At 46.6% G+C, this 16,484-nt stretch overlaps 1 long non-coding RNA gene across 1 annotated transcript; it reads left to right on the forward strand.

Annotated features, from left to right (window-relative positions):
* The first annotated feature begins 2,287 nt into the window (after positions 1-2,287).
* Positions 2,288-15,036, forward strand: LOC103234954 (uncharacterized). Its single transcript, XR_497736.3, has 5 exons — positions 2,288-2,525; positions 3,383-3,415; positions 6,484-6,624; positions 9,115-9,262; positions 14,915-15,036. It is a non-coding gene; the product is annotated as an uncharacterized lncRNA (long non-coding RNA).
* The last annotated feature ends 1,448 nt before the right edge of the window (positions 15,037-16,484 follow it).

Consider the following 16,484-nt stretch of genomic DNA (forward strand, 5'->3'; position numbering starts at 1 on the left):
TCGGGAGGCTGAGGCAGGAGAATTGCTTGAACCCAGGAGACGGAAGTTGCAATGAACTGAGATGATGCCACTGCACTCCAGCCTGGGCAACAGAGCAAGACTCCATCTCAAAAAATAAATAAATAAATGCTCATGTTTGTCCAGCGACATGATGGAACATGAGGCTTAAATCACAACAACTGTAAGGACTTAGTTGTGTTCAGCAATATTCACAGATGGAATGGCAAAGGCCTACTTCCGGGGCCACCGCAGTCTGAGAGAAATAGCCCAGTCTCTGAAATCAGACAGAGCGGAACCTGAGTCCGGGCTGCACCTGGTTTTGGCTATGTGGACAAAACACACATAAAAGTATTTCTCTGCTCTTTCATCTGTAAAACTAGGAGAAGATGATAGAGATTAAAGACAATAAGGGTGAAAGATTATAAAGATGAGCTGTCGGCAGAGCCAAGAGCTCCGTGACTGGACAAAGTAGAAAAGTCACCCAGCAGCGCCTCGAATCCTGGGGTTTAACACAAAATATTAGCACCTGTGGTTTTAACCTAACATGACAGTCACTCACCAGCTGCACTTGGAGGAGGTTCAGGTTTGTGACAATGACTCCACGAGGCAAGACTGTTGTAGAGGCTCTGTTATACCTGCACTACTTCCTAGTTCTGTGGCTCTGAACAAGCAATTTCCCTCTCCAAGCCTCCACTTCTGTGCACAATGGTAGATCATGACCATACACGTATATTACAAATATATATCATTATACACTTTGGGAGGCCAAGGAAGGAGGATTGCTTGAGGATGGGAATTCAAGACCAGCCTGGCCAACATAGCAAGACCCCTGTCTCTACAAAAATAAAAAATAAAAATAAATTAAAGATGAAAACATGTATTATTGGCCAGGTGTTATAATTCCTGTATTTACGGGCTATAATTCCGCCTGTAATTCCAGCATTTGGGGAGGCCAAGGTGGGAGGATCACTTGAGCCCGGGAGTTGAAGACCAGTCTGGGCAACATGATGAAACCCCATCTCTACAAAAAATACAAAAATTAGCCGGGTGTGGTGGCACACAACTGTAGTCCTAGCTACTCAGGAGGCTGAGGGAAGAGGATCACTTGAGCCCAGAAGATCAAGGCTGCAGTAAGCCATGGTTGCAACACTGCATTCTCCAGCCTGGGCGACAGAGAGACCCTGTCTAAAAAATATATATATACACACACATAAATATACACACATATATATACATATATATATAATATAACAATACCAACAACCTATGAATTAGCATCTTTTTATCAAAGGTAAAGAAAGTCAGTCAGGCACAGCACTTTGGGAGGCCGAGGTGGGCAGATCACTTGAGGCCAGGGATTCGAGACCAGCCCGGCCAACATGGCAAAACTCCATCTCTACTACAAATGCAAAATTAGCCGGACATGGGGGTGGACGCCTGTAATCCCAGCTACTTGGGAGGCTGAGGAATGAGAATCGCTCAAATCCGGGAGACAGAGGTTGCAGTGAGCCAAGATCACACCAATGCACTCTAGCCTGGGTGACAGAGCAAGACTCCATCTCAAAAATAAAATAAAAATAAAGAAAAGTCGGCTGACTCTGGGCACACTGCCTATGAGTTAGCCCTGCTCCGTAAGGAGCAGGAAAAAAGGAAAGGAGAGGAAAGGAGAGGAGAGGAGAGGAGAGGAGAGGAGAGGAGAGGAGAGGAGAGGAGAGGAGAGGAGGAGTTGGGGGGGAGGGGGAAGAGGGGGAGGGGGAGGGGGGGAAAGAGGGGAGTGGGGGAAGGGGAAAGGGGGGGAGGAAGGGGAGGGGAGGGGGAGAAGGCGGAGGAGGATGGGGAGGGGGAGGAAGGGGGAGGGGAGGGGGAGAAGGCAGAGGGGGATGGGGAGGGAAAGGGGAGGAGGAGGGGAGGAGGAAGGAGAAAGGGAAGTTTATTCCCTTGCACAGAAAACTGGCACTTCTGAGGTCAGATCAACATCTACTGAACGCCTGCAGTGCGCCCTGACAAAGACTGACTGTGCAGAACAGTCTGTGAAGTCAGATTTCTTGAGCTTATGCCTAATTCCTACCAGTTGACCGTAGACTTTCTGGCAAGTTGTCCCTTTATAGCACGTTTTCGTATCTGTCAAACTTGGGAGGTGGGGCTGGGAGGGAAGGGAGTCATAAATCCGCATCTCCCTCCTGAGGCTGTTGTGAAGATGAAATGAAGGCGGCAACAGGAACCTGGTGATGGCCAAGTCAGCCTGAGTCACTGTTATCAGACAGAGGCTCTGTGGGAGGTGTTGATACAACAGACATTTAAATGCCCTAAAATAGGCTCAAGGATGATGAAAGAGCCCAATTTTCTAGAAGAAAAAGAAAAAAAAAAACACCACTGAGGCTTCTGGGAAAATGCAGTCTCATGCAGTGAATCGACACATTGTTTTCCTGAAACGTGGACATGGGGGTGAAAGCTAGAGGATTCTCTCTGACCTGGAGAATTGCAGAATTTCAACAAATAGGCGGACGTTGACTAACATTGATAGAGTGAGTTTACCGTCACCTAACCCTAGAAAAGCTTTGCAGGAGCCAGGCGTGACAGCACGTGCCTGTGCTCGGAGCTACTCACGAGGCTGCAGCTGGCAGATCTCTTGAGCCCAAGAGGTCAAGATCAGCCTGGGCAACGTAGCAAAACCCCATATCTACCAAATAAAAATACAAAAATTAGCTGCACGTGATGGCTCATGCCTGTCCGTCCTAGAGGGGACAATGGTTTGAGCCCAGGCGGTCGAGGCTGCAGTGAGCCATCGTCGTACCACTGCACTCCAGTGTGGGCAACAGGGCGAGACTCTGTCCCTCTCAATAAATTAAATAAATAAGCAAATGTTTCAAAAATGAAAAGAAAACTTTTGGAATGCCCAGAGTTCCTTGTCTGAATAAATGGGCTTTCAGACCGGGTGCAGTGGCTCACGCTTGTAATCCCAGCACTTTGGGAGGCGGAGGCAGGAGGATCACTTGAGGCTGGGAGTTCGAGACCAGCCTGGCCAAGATGGTAAAACCCCATCTTTACTAAAAATACAAATATTAGCCGGGTTTGGTGGTCAGCACCCATAATCCCAGCTACTCGGGAGGCTGAGGCACAAAAATCACTGGAACCTAGGAGGCGGAGGTTGCAGTGAGCCGAGATCCATCTCAAAAAAATAAAATAAAATAAAATAAATAAATGGGCTTTCGTGAGTAGATGCACAGGCTCCCAATTAGAAGTGTTCGTGGCTATGATCCCGTAGGTGTTTTACAACAGAACAGTTGGCTGCTTGAATGTTGAGGTACTTTCACAGCCATTACTCTGGGAATAGAGTAACTTAGGAGGTGATCTAAATGTTACCCTTTCTTTTCTCTTTCAGAACTGATTGCACATTTGCACCCTCCGACTCAAGGTAGGGAGACCATCTCTTAATTTGTTCACGTCTCACATGCTCACAATAAGCAATATTATATTCCTGGATTCCCTTGCCCTTTCTTGCCATCTCACCCTTTCCTCTGCTGTTCTTGTGCCGTGAAGGGCCCTCCGTTGCCAGGTATGGGGACTCACGCCTGTAATTCCAGTACTTTGGGAGAACAAAGCGGGAGAATCACTTGAGCCCAAGAGTTCAAGACCAGCCTGGGCAACATAGCAAGGCCCTATCTCTACTAAAAACACAAAAACTGCCAAGGTGTGGTGGTGCGAACCTGTAATCCCAGCTACTCGGGAGGCTGAGGTGAGAGGATCACTCAAGCCCAGGAGATTGAGGCTGCAGTGAGCCGTGATCATGCCTCTGCACTCCAGCCAGGGCAACAGAGTGAGATCCTGTCTCAAAAAAAAAAAAAAAAAAAAAAAGGCCGTCCGTGGTCACAGCAGCCAAACCATGTTTCAAGATCCAGTTCAGTTCGCTATTCGAGATTTCCTCCCTTGCCCCTCCAAAAACTGCTCTCTCCTCCATTGTAACTAACATCAGCATTTGTGCTGCAGCTTTTTGTTTGTTCATTATTTTATTTTATTTTTAATTAACAAATAATAATCGTATATATTTGTGGGGTAGAATTGGATATTGTGATGTATTTTTACACTGAGGAATGGTTAAATCACACTAACATATCCATCACCTCACATACTTATTTTTTTACAGTCAGAACATTTAAAATTTAATTTTTTGGCCGGGCGCAGTAGCTCACGCCTATAATCCCAGCACTTTGGGAGGCCGAGGCGGGTGGATCACCTGAGGTCAGGAGTTCGAGACCAGCCTGGCCAACATAGTGCAACCCCCATCTCTACTAAAAATACAAAAATTAACCAGGCGTGGTGATGGCACCTGTAGTCCCAGCTACTCGGGAGACAGACAGGAGAATCATGGGAACCTGGGAGGCGGAGGTTGCAGTGAGCAGAGATCACGCCATTGCACTCCAGCCTGGACAACAGAACGAGACTCCAGCTAAAAATAAATAAACAATAAAATCAAGTCTAATCTTTAGCAGTTTTAAAATTTAATAGTCACCATGCTGTCCAATAGATCTCTAAAACTTATTTCTCCTGTCTAACTGAAACTCTATCACGCTTAACATCTCCCTAGTGCCCATGCCACAGCCCCAGCCTCCAGTAACCACCATTCCACTCTCTACTTCTATGAATTAAACTTCCGAAAAAAGCATTGGTAGTTTTCATTGTTTGCTTGCTCGTTTGATAAATTGAACAGCCTTATCGAGGTACAATCTACATTCCATCAAATTCATCCATTTTAAAGTTTACCAATCAACAATGTTTAGTAAATTTACAGGCTGGGTGCTGTGGCTCGGCCTGTAATTCCAGCACTTTGGGGGACTGAAGCAGGAGGATCACTTGAGCCTGGAAGTTCAAGACCAACCTGGGCAACAGAGCAAGACCTTGCCTTAACAAAAAATAAAAAAATTATCCAGGTATGGGGGCACACACCTGTAATTCTAGCTACTCAGGAGGCTGAAACAGGAGGATCGCTTAATCTCAGGAGTTTGAGGCAGCAGTGAGCTGTGATCATGCCACTGCACTCCAGCCTGGATGACAGAGTGAGATCCTGTCTCTTTAAATTAAAAAGAAAAACAAGAGAGAGAGAGAGAGAGGCCGGCACTGTGGCTCACGCCTGTAATCCCAGCACTTTGGGAGGCTGAGGCAGGCGGATCACGAGGTCAGGAGATCAAGACCATCCTGGCTAACACCGTGAAACCCTGTCTCTACTAAAAATACAAAAAATTAGCCGGACATGGTGGCAGGCGCCTGTAGTCCCAGCTACTCAGGAGGTTGAGGCAGGAGAATGGCGTGAACCCAGGAGGCAGAGCTTGCAGTGAGCTGAGATCGCATCACCGCACTACAGCCTGGGCAACAGAGTAGGACTCGGTCTCAAAAGGAAAAAAAACAAAAAAACAAAATGCTTGTCCGCTTTCTCATCATGACTTCTCCATGTGCCCATGATTACCTCATCTCCATTCCTCTCCTGTCTCTAAAAAGAAAAAGAAAAAAGGACTCCAGAGTTTTAGCTTAGGGAAAGCAGGTGTGCAGTTGCTAGAGGATTTCCATGAAAAGGAAGCCAGCAACTCCAGTCTGCTTCCAGCCCTGGGTTGAATCAAGGCTTCCTTTGATATTCACTTGTATCTTCCACCGCACACAGGAAAGGCAGTTAGTGAGACCAGCTAACTGTCATTACTTTTAGTGGCAAAAACCATGATTACTTTTGCTGCAACCTAATACATGCAGATATGGAGGGATGTATGAGAAGCACGGTGCAGATCATCGAGATGGACATTTAAAAGTCAATTCCCTTTGTCCGGCCGGGCGCAGTGGCTCATGCCTGTCATCCCAGCACTTTGCCAAGATGGATGGATTCCCGGAGTCCAGGAGTTCGAGACCAGTCTGGGCAACATGGCAAAACCTCGTCTCTACAAAACATATAAATATTAGCCAGGCATAGTGGTATCCACCTGTAATCCCAGCTACTTGGGAGCCTGAGGCAGGAGGATCACTTGAGCCTGGGAGTCTGAGGCTGCAGTGAGCCATGATTGTACCACTGCACTCCAGCCTAGGCAACAGAGCTAGATCCTGTCTCAAAAATAAAAAATTAAAATTTAAAAAAAAAATCACTTTGTAAGCTGGCCCTACATTCAGCGTGTCTTGTCTTTTTCTTTTCTTTTTCTTTTTTTTTGACAGAGTCTTGCTCTGTCGCCCATGCTGGAGTACAGCAGTATGATCTTGTCTCACTGCAACCTCTGCCCTCCGGATTCAAGAAATTCTCTGCCTCAGCCTCCCGAGTAGCTGGGATTACAGGTGCCCGCCACCACGCCCAGCTAATTTTTGTATTTTTAGTAGAGACGGGGTTTCACCATCTTGGCCAGGCTGGTCTTGAACTCCTGACCTCGTGATCCACCCGCCTCAGCCTCCCAAAGTGCTGGGATTACAGGCATGAGCCACCATGCCCAACCCAACGTGTCTTTTCTTTTCCAGTGATCTCCCATAAACCCTGCGCCTTCCCGTTTACCTATGGTGATGTCACCTACTACAGCTGCATCTCCACCCGCAGTGACTTTGACTGGTGTTCTCTTGACAAGGAATTCCAAGGCAGGTGGCGCTACTGCACAGGGCTAGGTGAGTACCCTGGGTTGGACTGTCCTAGAAGCCCAGGACCCAAGAAGTAGTGAATAGCAGCTGGCTACATGGTTTTTGGTGTCAGACTTGAGTTCAAATCCTGACTCCTTTACAAAATTTTAATTGCTTTGAAAATAGCTCAGGGTGGTCAACAAAGCATGATCTGGCCAGGAGCAATGACTCATACCTATAATCCCAGCACTTTGGGAGGCCGAGGTGGATGGATCATCTGAGGTCAGGAGTTCGAGACCAGCCTGGCCAACATGGTAAAACCCCATCTCTACTAAAAATACAAAAATTAGCCAGATGTGGTGGTGTACGCCTGTAATCCCAGCTACTCAGGAGGCTGAGGTAGGAGAATCTCTTGAACCCAAGGGGAGGAGGTCGCAGTGAGCCAAGATCATGCCACTGCACTCCAACCTGGGTGACAGAGTGAGACTCAGTCTCAAAAAAACATGAAAAGTAGCATGGTGTGCCGTTAGTTCAGCAATGATTACACTTAAAACTCTCAGGAAGGCTGGGCACAGTGACTCATACCTGTAATCCCAGCACTTAGGGAGGCCGAGGTGAGTGGACCACAAGGTCAAGAGATCGAGACCATCCTGGCCAACATGGTGAAACCCCATCTCTACTAAAAATACAAAAATTATCTGGGCGTGGTGGCGGGCACCTGTAGTCACAGCTACTCAGGAGGCTGAGGCAGGAGAATGACTTGAACCCGGGACTTGGCGGTTACAGTGAGCTGAGATCATGCCACTGCACTCCAGCCTGGTGACAGAGCAAGAATCTAACTCATAAAAACAAACAAACAAACAAAAACGTCTCTCAGGAAATGTGAGTTAGTACAACCACTGTGGAGAACAGTTTGGAGGTTCCTCAAAAAACTGAAAACAGAGCTGCCATACTGTTACCAGATGGAAGGTCTTGACAGTCAGTTGTCCAGGTTCTTGGCGTGTTGAACAAAGAATCAAACAAAACGCACAAACAAAGCAACAAAAGACAAACAAAGCAGCAAAAGAATGGAGTAATGACAGCACAGATTTATTGAAGCAAAAGTGCACTCCACAGAGTGGACACTGGCTTGAGCAACAGGCTCAAGCACACCAATTACAATGCTCTCTAGGGTTTTCATTAGGCTAGAAGAATTAGGTAACACCCCTAGGTACCCTTTAGAGGCCTCCAATTGGTTACGCCGTATGAAGGATTTGCCCATGACCAATCAGAGGCTGACGTGGAGATTTGGCCCACAGTCAATCAGAGGCTGGAATGGAGACTACTGTCTTGTTATCATAGGAGTGAGGATGTGACCTGGATGAAGCCTAATCTTGCCTAAAACTGGCTGCACCTGCTGTTCTTTTACTTATACCTTAACCCTTGGTTACCCTATATCCCTGTTCTACAGCCTCAGTACGATCCAGCAGTCCCACTCCTGGGTATATTCCCAAAAGAAAGGAAACTCGTATGTCAAAGAGACATCTGCACTCCCATATTTACTGCAGCTCTGTTCTCAATAGCCAAGATTTGGAAGCAACCAAAGTGCCCGTCAACAGACGAATGGATAAAGAAAATTTGGTACATATGCACAATGGAGTACTATTCAGCCATAAAAAAGAATGAGATCCTGTCATTTGCAACAACATGAGTGGAGCTAGAGGTCATTTTGTCAAGTTAAATAAGTCAGGCACAGAAAGAGAAACTTCTCATATTCTCACTTATTTGTGGGAGCTAAAAATAAAAACAATTGAATTAATGGAGACAAAGAATAGAAGGATGGTCATGAGAGGCTGGGAAGAGGGAATGAGGTGGGGAAATGGAGAATGACTAATGGGTAAAATAAATAATTAGAAAGAATAAACAAGATGTAGGCCGGGCTCAGTGGCTCACACCTGTAATCCCAGCACTTTGGGAGGCCGAGGCAGGTGGATCACCTGAGGTTGGGAGTTCGAGACCAGTCTGGCCAACATAGTGCAACCCCATCTCTACTAAAAATACAAAAATTAGCTGGGCGTGGTGGTGGCACCTGTAATCCCAGCTACTCGGGAGGCTGAGGCAGGAGAATCACTTGAATATGGGAGGCAGAGGTTGCGGTGAGCCAAGATCGTGCCACTGCACTCCAGCCTGGGCAACAAGAGGGAAACGCTGTCTCCAAAAAATAAATAAATAAATAAATAAATAAATAAATAAATAAATAAATAAGATCTAGTATTTGATGGCACAATAGGGTGACTATAGTCAATAACAATTTATACATTTTGAAATAACTAAAAGAGTATGATTGGATTGTCTGTAATACGAAGGATAAATGCTTGGGGTGATGGATACCCCATATACTTTGATGTGGTTGTTATGCATTGTATGTCTGTATTAAAGTATCCCATATACTCCATAAATATATATGCCTACTAAGTACCCACATAAATTAAAAATTAAACAATCCTTTAGAAACTGTCTGTGTTCATAATTCTCCCTCTGCCCCCATTTTCCCTGCAGATTCTCCTCAGTGTGTCTTCCCCTTCGTCTTCAGACAAAAAGCCGTTCACAATTGCACCAAGGAAGGCTATATTCTGAATCGGAGTTGGTGTTCATTGACAGAAAATTACGATAAAGATAGGAAATGGAAGCAATGTTCTCCTCAGAAGTAAGCTGGTTGGGAACGGTGGAATGGGGGATCCTACAGATCTTTTTTTTTTTTTTGGAGACGGAGTTTCGCTCTTGTTGCCCAGGCTGGAGTGCAATGGCGCGATCTTGGCTCACTGCAACATCCGCCTCCCGGGTTCAAGCGATTCTCCTGCCTCAGCCTCCCGAGTAGCTGGGATTACAGGAACGCGCCACCACACCCGGCTAATTTTGTATTTTTAGTACAGACGGGGTTTCTCCATATTGGTCAGGCTGGTCTAGGAACTCCCGACCTCAGGTGATCCACCCACCTTGGCCTCCCAAAGTGCTGGGATTACAAGCGTGAGCCACCGCACCTGGTCCCCTATAGATCTCTTAAAGTGAGAATCCTCTGGAGTAAGGGACTGGGGAGCTTGCAGCTTAGATTAACTGGTAATGGCTTAGACCAGCAGTTGGCAAACATTTCCTGTGAAGGGCCCAATAGTAAATACCTTAGGCTGAGCAGGTCATGTGGTCTCTGTCACAGATACTCAACTCCGCCATTGCAGCACAAAAGCAGCCACAGGCAACACAAAAGCAAATGAATGGGCCGGGTGTGGTGGCGTGAGGGCCGGGTGTGGTGGCTCACGCCTGTAATCTCAGCACTTTAGGAGGCCGAGGCAATAGGATTGCTTGAGGTCAGGAGTTTGAGACCAGCCTGGCCAACACGGTGAAACCCCATCTCTACTAAAAATACAAAAATTAGCTGGGCATGGTGGCACGTGCTTGTAGTCCCAGCTCCTCAGGAGGCTGAGGCAGGGGAATAGCTTGAACCCAGGAGGCAGAGGTTGCGCCACCGCACTCCAGCATGGGCAGCAGAGCAAGACTCTGTCTCAGAAAAAAAAAAAAGAAAAAAGAATGTGGCTGTGTTCCAATATATATATTTTTTTAAACAGGGACTCCCTCAGTCACCCAGGCTGGAGTGCAGTGGTGCAATCACAGCTCACTGCAGCCTCAACCTCCCAGGATCAAGCGATCCTCCCACCTCAGCCTCCCGAGTAGCTGGGACCACAGCCACATGCCACACACAGCTTGTGTTCATCGACAAAAACGTACAACAAAGATGGAAACATCTTTGGCTAATTTTTTCATGTTTAGAGACCGGGGTCTCGCGGTGTTGCCCAGGCTGGTCTTGAATTTCTGGGTTCAGGTGATCCTCCCTCCTCAGCCTTCCAAATTGCTGAGATTACAGGCATGAGCCACTGTACCTGGCCCAAATAATATTTATGTATCCTGAGATTTGGATCTCATATAATTTTTAGGTATGGAAAAGTATTAGTTGCCTTTTCTTTTTTTTTTTTTTTTTTTTTTTGGTCAACCATTTAAAAATGAGAAAACGATTAGCTCATGGCATGGGCTATACAAACACTGATAGTGGGTTGGGTTGAAGTTGGCCACTGGGCCCTACTAAAATGATCTCTGACCTCTGGCTTGGATGATCAGTCCTTGATCCCAGGCTGGTGAAGAAATAAGTTTAGTTTCCATTGAAAAGAGGCCAGGCACGATGGGTTCACACCAGCAATCCCAGCACTTTGGGAGGCCAATGTGAGAGGATCACGAGTCCAGAAGTTGGAGACCAGCCTGGGCAACATAGTGAAACCCCCATGTCTACAAAAACTAAAAAAAAAAAAAAAAAAAAAGAAATTAGGCCAAGTACGGTGGCTCATGCCTGTAATATCAGCACTTTGGGAGGCCAAGGCAGTAGGATTACCTGAGGTCAGGAGTTCGAGACCAGCCTGGTCAACATGGCAAAACCCCATCTCTACTAAAAATACAAAAATGAGCCAGGCATGGTGGTGGGCGACTGTAATCCCAGCGACTCAGGAGACTGAGACAGGAGAATCGCTTGAACTCTGGAGGTGGAGGTTGCAGTGAGCTGAGATCACGTCATTGCACTCCAGCCTGGACGACAGAGCAAGACTCCATCTCGAAATAAATAAATAAATAAATATTAGCTGAGTGGGCATGATGGCACTGCACTCCAGCCTGGGTGACAGAGTAAGACCCTGTCTCAAAAAGAGAAAAGAACCCAGTCTCTACTAAAAATACAAAAAAAAAAAATTTGCCAGGCGTGGTGGTGGGCGCCTGTAGTCCCAGCTACTCGGAAGGCTGAGGCAGGAGAATGGCGTGAACCCGGGAGGCGGAACTTGCAGTGAGCCGAGATCGCACCACTGCACCCCAGCCTGGGCAACACAGCGAGACTCTGTCTCAAAAAAAAAAAAAGAAAGAAAGAAAGAAAAGAGAAGAAAAACACAAGAGAAAGAGAAAAGCAGAGTCAGGAGATATGGGAGAGTCCACGCATGTCTATGCTCTGTGTTATTTAGTGAGGATTTGATTGATCACAGTAAGCTCTGGCCACCATGCTGAGTAATGCCTGCCCAGCACCTCATTTAACCTTCACTATGACCTCAGGAAGGGACTATAGGAATCATCATGCCCATATGCTAATGAGGAAACAGGCTTGGGAGTCTTGGGTTCTGCCCAAACCCAGGTGTCAAATCCCGTCACCTTAATGAGATGTTATTCAAAGACCACTCACGAATAGGCACCATTAAATGAATCCCTACTATAAACTCTGTTATGAGCGTCTCACTCATTACCTCTCTCCCCATCAAAACTGCCATTTTATGTATATGGGAATGGACGTGGCAAGCCCGGATGCCTTAGCCCATTGGCCTCTAAGAGATGAAGCCTCAGACAGAACCCAGGGTCAGGGGTGGTTAAAGTCAGTATTCATCCTTCCCAACAGCAAGATGTGCTTGTCAGAACTCAGAGCCATTTATTCAGAAACATCTTTGGAGTCATCATTCATAACATCAGTGGCACAGAGACAAAGATTCCTGTGGGGCATTTCGGTTTCGGGGGTTTTTTAATTTTTATTTTATTTTTTTTGTTTTGAGACAAGTTTCGCTGTTATTGCCCCAGCTGCGGTGCAATGGCACGATCTCGGCTCACTGCAACCTCCCCCTCCCGGGTTCAAGCGATTTCCCTGCTTCAGCCTCCCGAGTTACTGGGATTATAGGTGTGCACCACCACGCCCGGCTAATTTTGTATTTTTAGTAGAGATGGGGGTTTTACCCTGTTGGCCAGGCTGGTCTTGAACTCCTGACCTCGGATGATCCACCTGCCTCAGCCTCCCAAACTGCTGGGATTACAGGCATGAGCCAACATGCCTGGTCTCATGTTTGAAATTTTTTATTTCCATAGGTTATTGGGGAACAGGTGGTGTTTGGTTATATGAGTAAATTCTTTTTTTTTTTTTTTTTTTTTTTTTGAGATGGAGTCTCGCTCTATTGCCCAGGCTGGAGTGCAGTGGCCGGATCTCAGCTTACTGCAAGCTCCACCTCCCGGGTTCACGCCATTCTCCTGCCTCAGCCTCCCGAGTAGCTGGGACTACAAGCGCCTGCCACCTCGCCCGGCTAGTTTTTTGTATTTTTTAGTAGAGACGGGGTTTCACCGGGTTAGCCAGGATGGTCTCGATCTCCTGACCTTGTGATCCGCCCGTCTTGGCCTCCCAAAGTGCTGGGATTACAGGCTTGAGCCACCGTGCCCGGCCACATTCACTTTCTTGGTAAGATGCCAGGCAGCTGCTCCGGTTTCCACACCTGATTTCCATTGACTGTTGCTCACCTGCAGCTTTTCATTACCTTAGAGTATCAGTGGTGCTTGGCCAGCGCCCTCCAGTCCCACTGTTCATACAGCTACTGTTTCCTCGGGACTTTTCTTTTTTTCTTTTTTATTTTTTTTAATTTATTTATTTATTTATTTATTTATTGAGACAGAGTTTCAGTCTTGTGGCCCAGGCCAGAGAGTAGAGGCACGATCTCAGCTCACTGCAACCTCCGCCTCCCGGGTTCAAGCGATTCTCCTGCCTCAGCCTCCTGAGTAGCTGGGACTACAGGCGCCCGCCACCACGCCCAGTTAATTTTGTAACTTTGCATTTTTAGTAGAGACGGGGTTTCACCATGTTGGTCAGGCTGGTCTCAAACTCCCGACCTCAGGTGATCCACCCGCCTCGGCCTCCCAAAGTGTTGGGATTACAGGTGTGAGCCACTGTGCCCGGCCTTCCTCGGGACTTTTCAAGTCCCTGAAACCTCGTACGAGCTAGCACATGCTCCTCCGTGAGAATAGCATCTCAATGCAACACCATATAAATATAGGGAGCAAAATGTTAGTAGTAGTCCCTCTCATATTCCTGTGTCTCTTCCTATTCCCTTCCACAGCAAAAAACACACACACACACACACACACATACACACACACAACAATTTAGGGTGTGTTCTTCCAGGTTTATTGTATGCGAAAATCTGTGATGAAGAACCCGGAAACAACAGGAACTGCTCCATCTTGTTCACCTTCCTCCATCTTGTCCCTTTTTCCTCACCCAAATATAAGCATTTTAAGGCCTCTTAAAACATCAATGAATAATACCATCCACTTTGGTCTGAGACTTGATCTTCATTTAACATGGTTCATGGGGATTTTCTATGTGAATGTAGAAATATACCTTATTTTCATTACCTTGTTACATTTCATAATATGGATATACCATTCCCATATTAGAGCATGATTTGATTGTCAAATATTTCGACCCTACCAGGACCAAGGGAATACCTTCTATATTCATCTTTGAGGAAGTGTTTGAGTTGGTGGTTTCTTTTGTTTTACTCCCATTGGAATAGTTGAGTAATTACTGAGTCAAAAGATATGTACATGTCAATTGTACGTGTGTGTGTGTGTGTTAAATTTTAAGTTATTCCAAATTATCCTCCATAAACTTTAGGAGACTGCCTTATTTTTTTTTCTTTTTTTAACATTTGTTTTTAGAGACTGTCTCCCTCTGTCACCCAGGCTGGAGTGCAGTGGCATAATCACAGCTCACTGCAGCCTCGAACTCCTGGGCTCAAACAATCCTCCCACCTCAGCCTCTCAAAGCACTGGGATTACAGGAATGAGCCACTGTGCCCAGTTGGAAGACTGTCCTTTTTTTTTTTTTTTTTTTTTTTTTGAGACAGAATCTCACTCTGTCGCCCAGGCCAGAGTACAGTGGCGCAATCTCAGCTCACTGAGCCTCCGCCTCCTGGGTTCAAACGATTCTCCTGCCTTGACCTCCCAAGTAGCTGGGATTACAGGCGCATGCCATCACGCCCAGCTAATTTTTGGTATTTTTAATAGAGAAAGTATTTTGCCATGTTGGCCAGGCTGGTCTCAAACTCCTGACCTCAGATGATCCACCCGCCTCAGCCTCTCAAGGTGCTGGGATGACAGGCGTGAGCCACCACGCCCGGCCAAGACCGTCCATTTTTAACAACTTTCTTAACACTGAAAATAATCAATTTGCTACATTTTGTTTTTCAAATAATAGATAGCAATGTGGTCATTAAAATAATCTATGATCGTATATTTAATTTGAAAGGCAAAGAGAAATACTTACACCCTTCTGAGGCCACTAATCTTTCATGCTCCTTCGCCCTTCTCCCGACCCATTTACCCACACCATTTAGTTTTGGAGGGTAGACCAGACCTCCCATCAGGCAGGAATAACAGTTGTCTATCAGGGTAAGAGACTGTGATATGGATCCTTGCAGGGTGAAAAACTATGACACCCGTTCTAACGCCTCTTTTTCCTCCACAGTACTTAGATACCTCTTGGTGTTCTTGAAGAGACAGAAGTCACACATTCATCAGCTGCCTCTCAAAATATACTTCTATCCTTTCCAATGCTGACCATTCTGATCAATAAAGATTTGATCTCTTTTCCGTGTTGATGACTCCTTTTATTGATAAAAGGCACAGCCATGGCCAGGCGCAGTGGCTCACGCCTGTAATCCCAGCACTTTTGGAGACCAAGGCGGGTAGATCGCTTGAGGTCAGGAGTTCGAGACCAGCCTGGCCTACACAGCAAAACCCCATCTCTACTAAAAACATAAAAATTAGCCAGACATGGTTGTGCGTGCCTGTAGTCCCAGCTACTTGGGAGGCTAAGGCAGGAGAATCACTTGAACCTGGGAGGTGGAGATGGCAGTGGGCAGAAATTACACCACTGCACTCCAGCCTGGGCGACAGAGCAAGACTCCGTCTCAAAAAAAAAAAGCCAGGAATGGTGGGCTCACGCCGGTAATCCCAGCACTCTGGGAGGCTGAGGCGGGCAGATCACTTGAGGTCAGGAGTTCGAGACCAGCCTAGCTGGCCAACATAGTGAAACCCTGTCTCCACTAAAAGTACAAAAATTAGCCGGGCATGGTGGCTGGTACCTGTAATCCCAGCCACCCAGGAGGCTGAGGCAGGAGAATCACTTGAACCCAGGAGACGGATATTGTGGTGAGCCGAGATCATGCCACTGCACTCCAGCCTGGGCGACAGAGCAAGACTCCATCTCTAAATAAATAAATGCATACATACATACACACATACATACATGGAATTATACAACATATGACCCTTGGTTCCTGACTTCTTTCACTCACCATGTTTTTCAGATTCATCCACATTGTAGCTTGTACCAGTGCTTCATTCCATAGTCTGTCTGAGTAATATTCAATTATATGGATATACCACTGGTCTACCCACTAATATACATACTTTTGCGACAGGATCTCACTCTGTCACCCAAGCTGGAGTGCAATGGTGTGATCACGGTTCACTGCAACCTTTGCCTCCCAGGCTCAAGGAATTCTCCCACCGCAGCCTCCCCAGTAGCTGGAATGACAGACATGCACCACCACACCCAGCTAATGCTTTAATGTTTTATGTAGAGATGAAGTCACTATGTTGCCCAGGCTGGTCTAAAATTCATGGGCTCAAGAGATTCTCCTGCCTCAGCCTCCCAAAGTGCTGGGATAACAGGCGTGAGCCAACACGCCCAGCAACATTTTTTTAAGTGCGGATGTGATTTGTGAGAGCTAGATTCATTTTCAAAACTAAATATAACTACACCAGACTGGCTCAACTTTACGTAACCAAGTTGTGAGTTGTTTTCCAGTTGCCATGGGCCTGCGGGTTGAAAGTCCCATAACCTGGGCATCCCCAGATGAACCAACTATGTAACCTCAGGGGGAGCCTAAGTGCTAAGACCCAGGAGCAGACTGAGGAGTGGGGACTGAATTAAACATTGGAGGCTACAAAGGCAAGATCCAGGATCCAATCAGATCAAGCCCTGTTATCACCCCATCGCAGGATCCAATCAGATCATGCCTCCTGGCATC

Source organism: Chlorocebus sabaeus, chromosome 6 (genome assembly GCF_047675955.1).
Source record: "Chlorocebus sabaeus isolate Y175 chromosome 6, mChlSab1.0.hap1, whole genome shotgun sequence".
Lineage (NCBI taxonomy): Eukaryota > Metazoa > Chordata > Mammalia > Primates > Cercopithecidae > Chlorocebus > Chlorocebus sabaeus.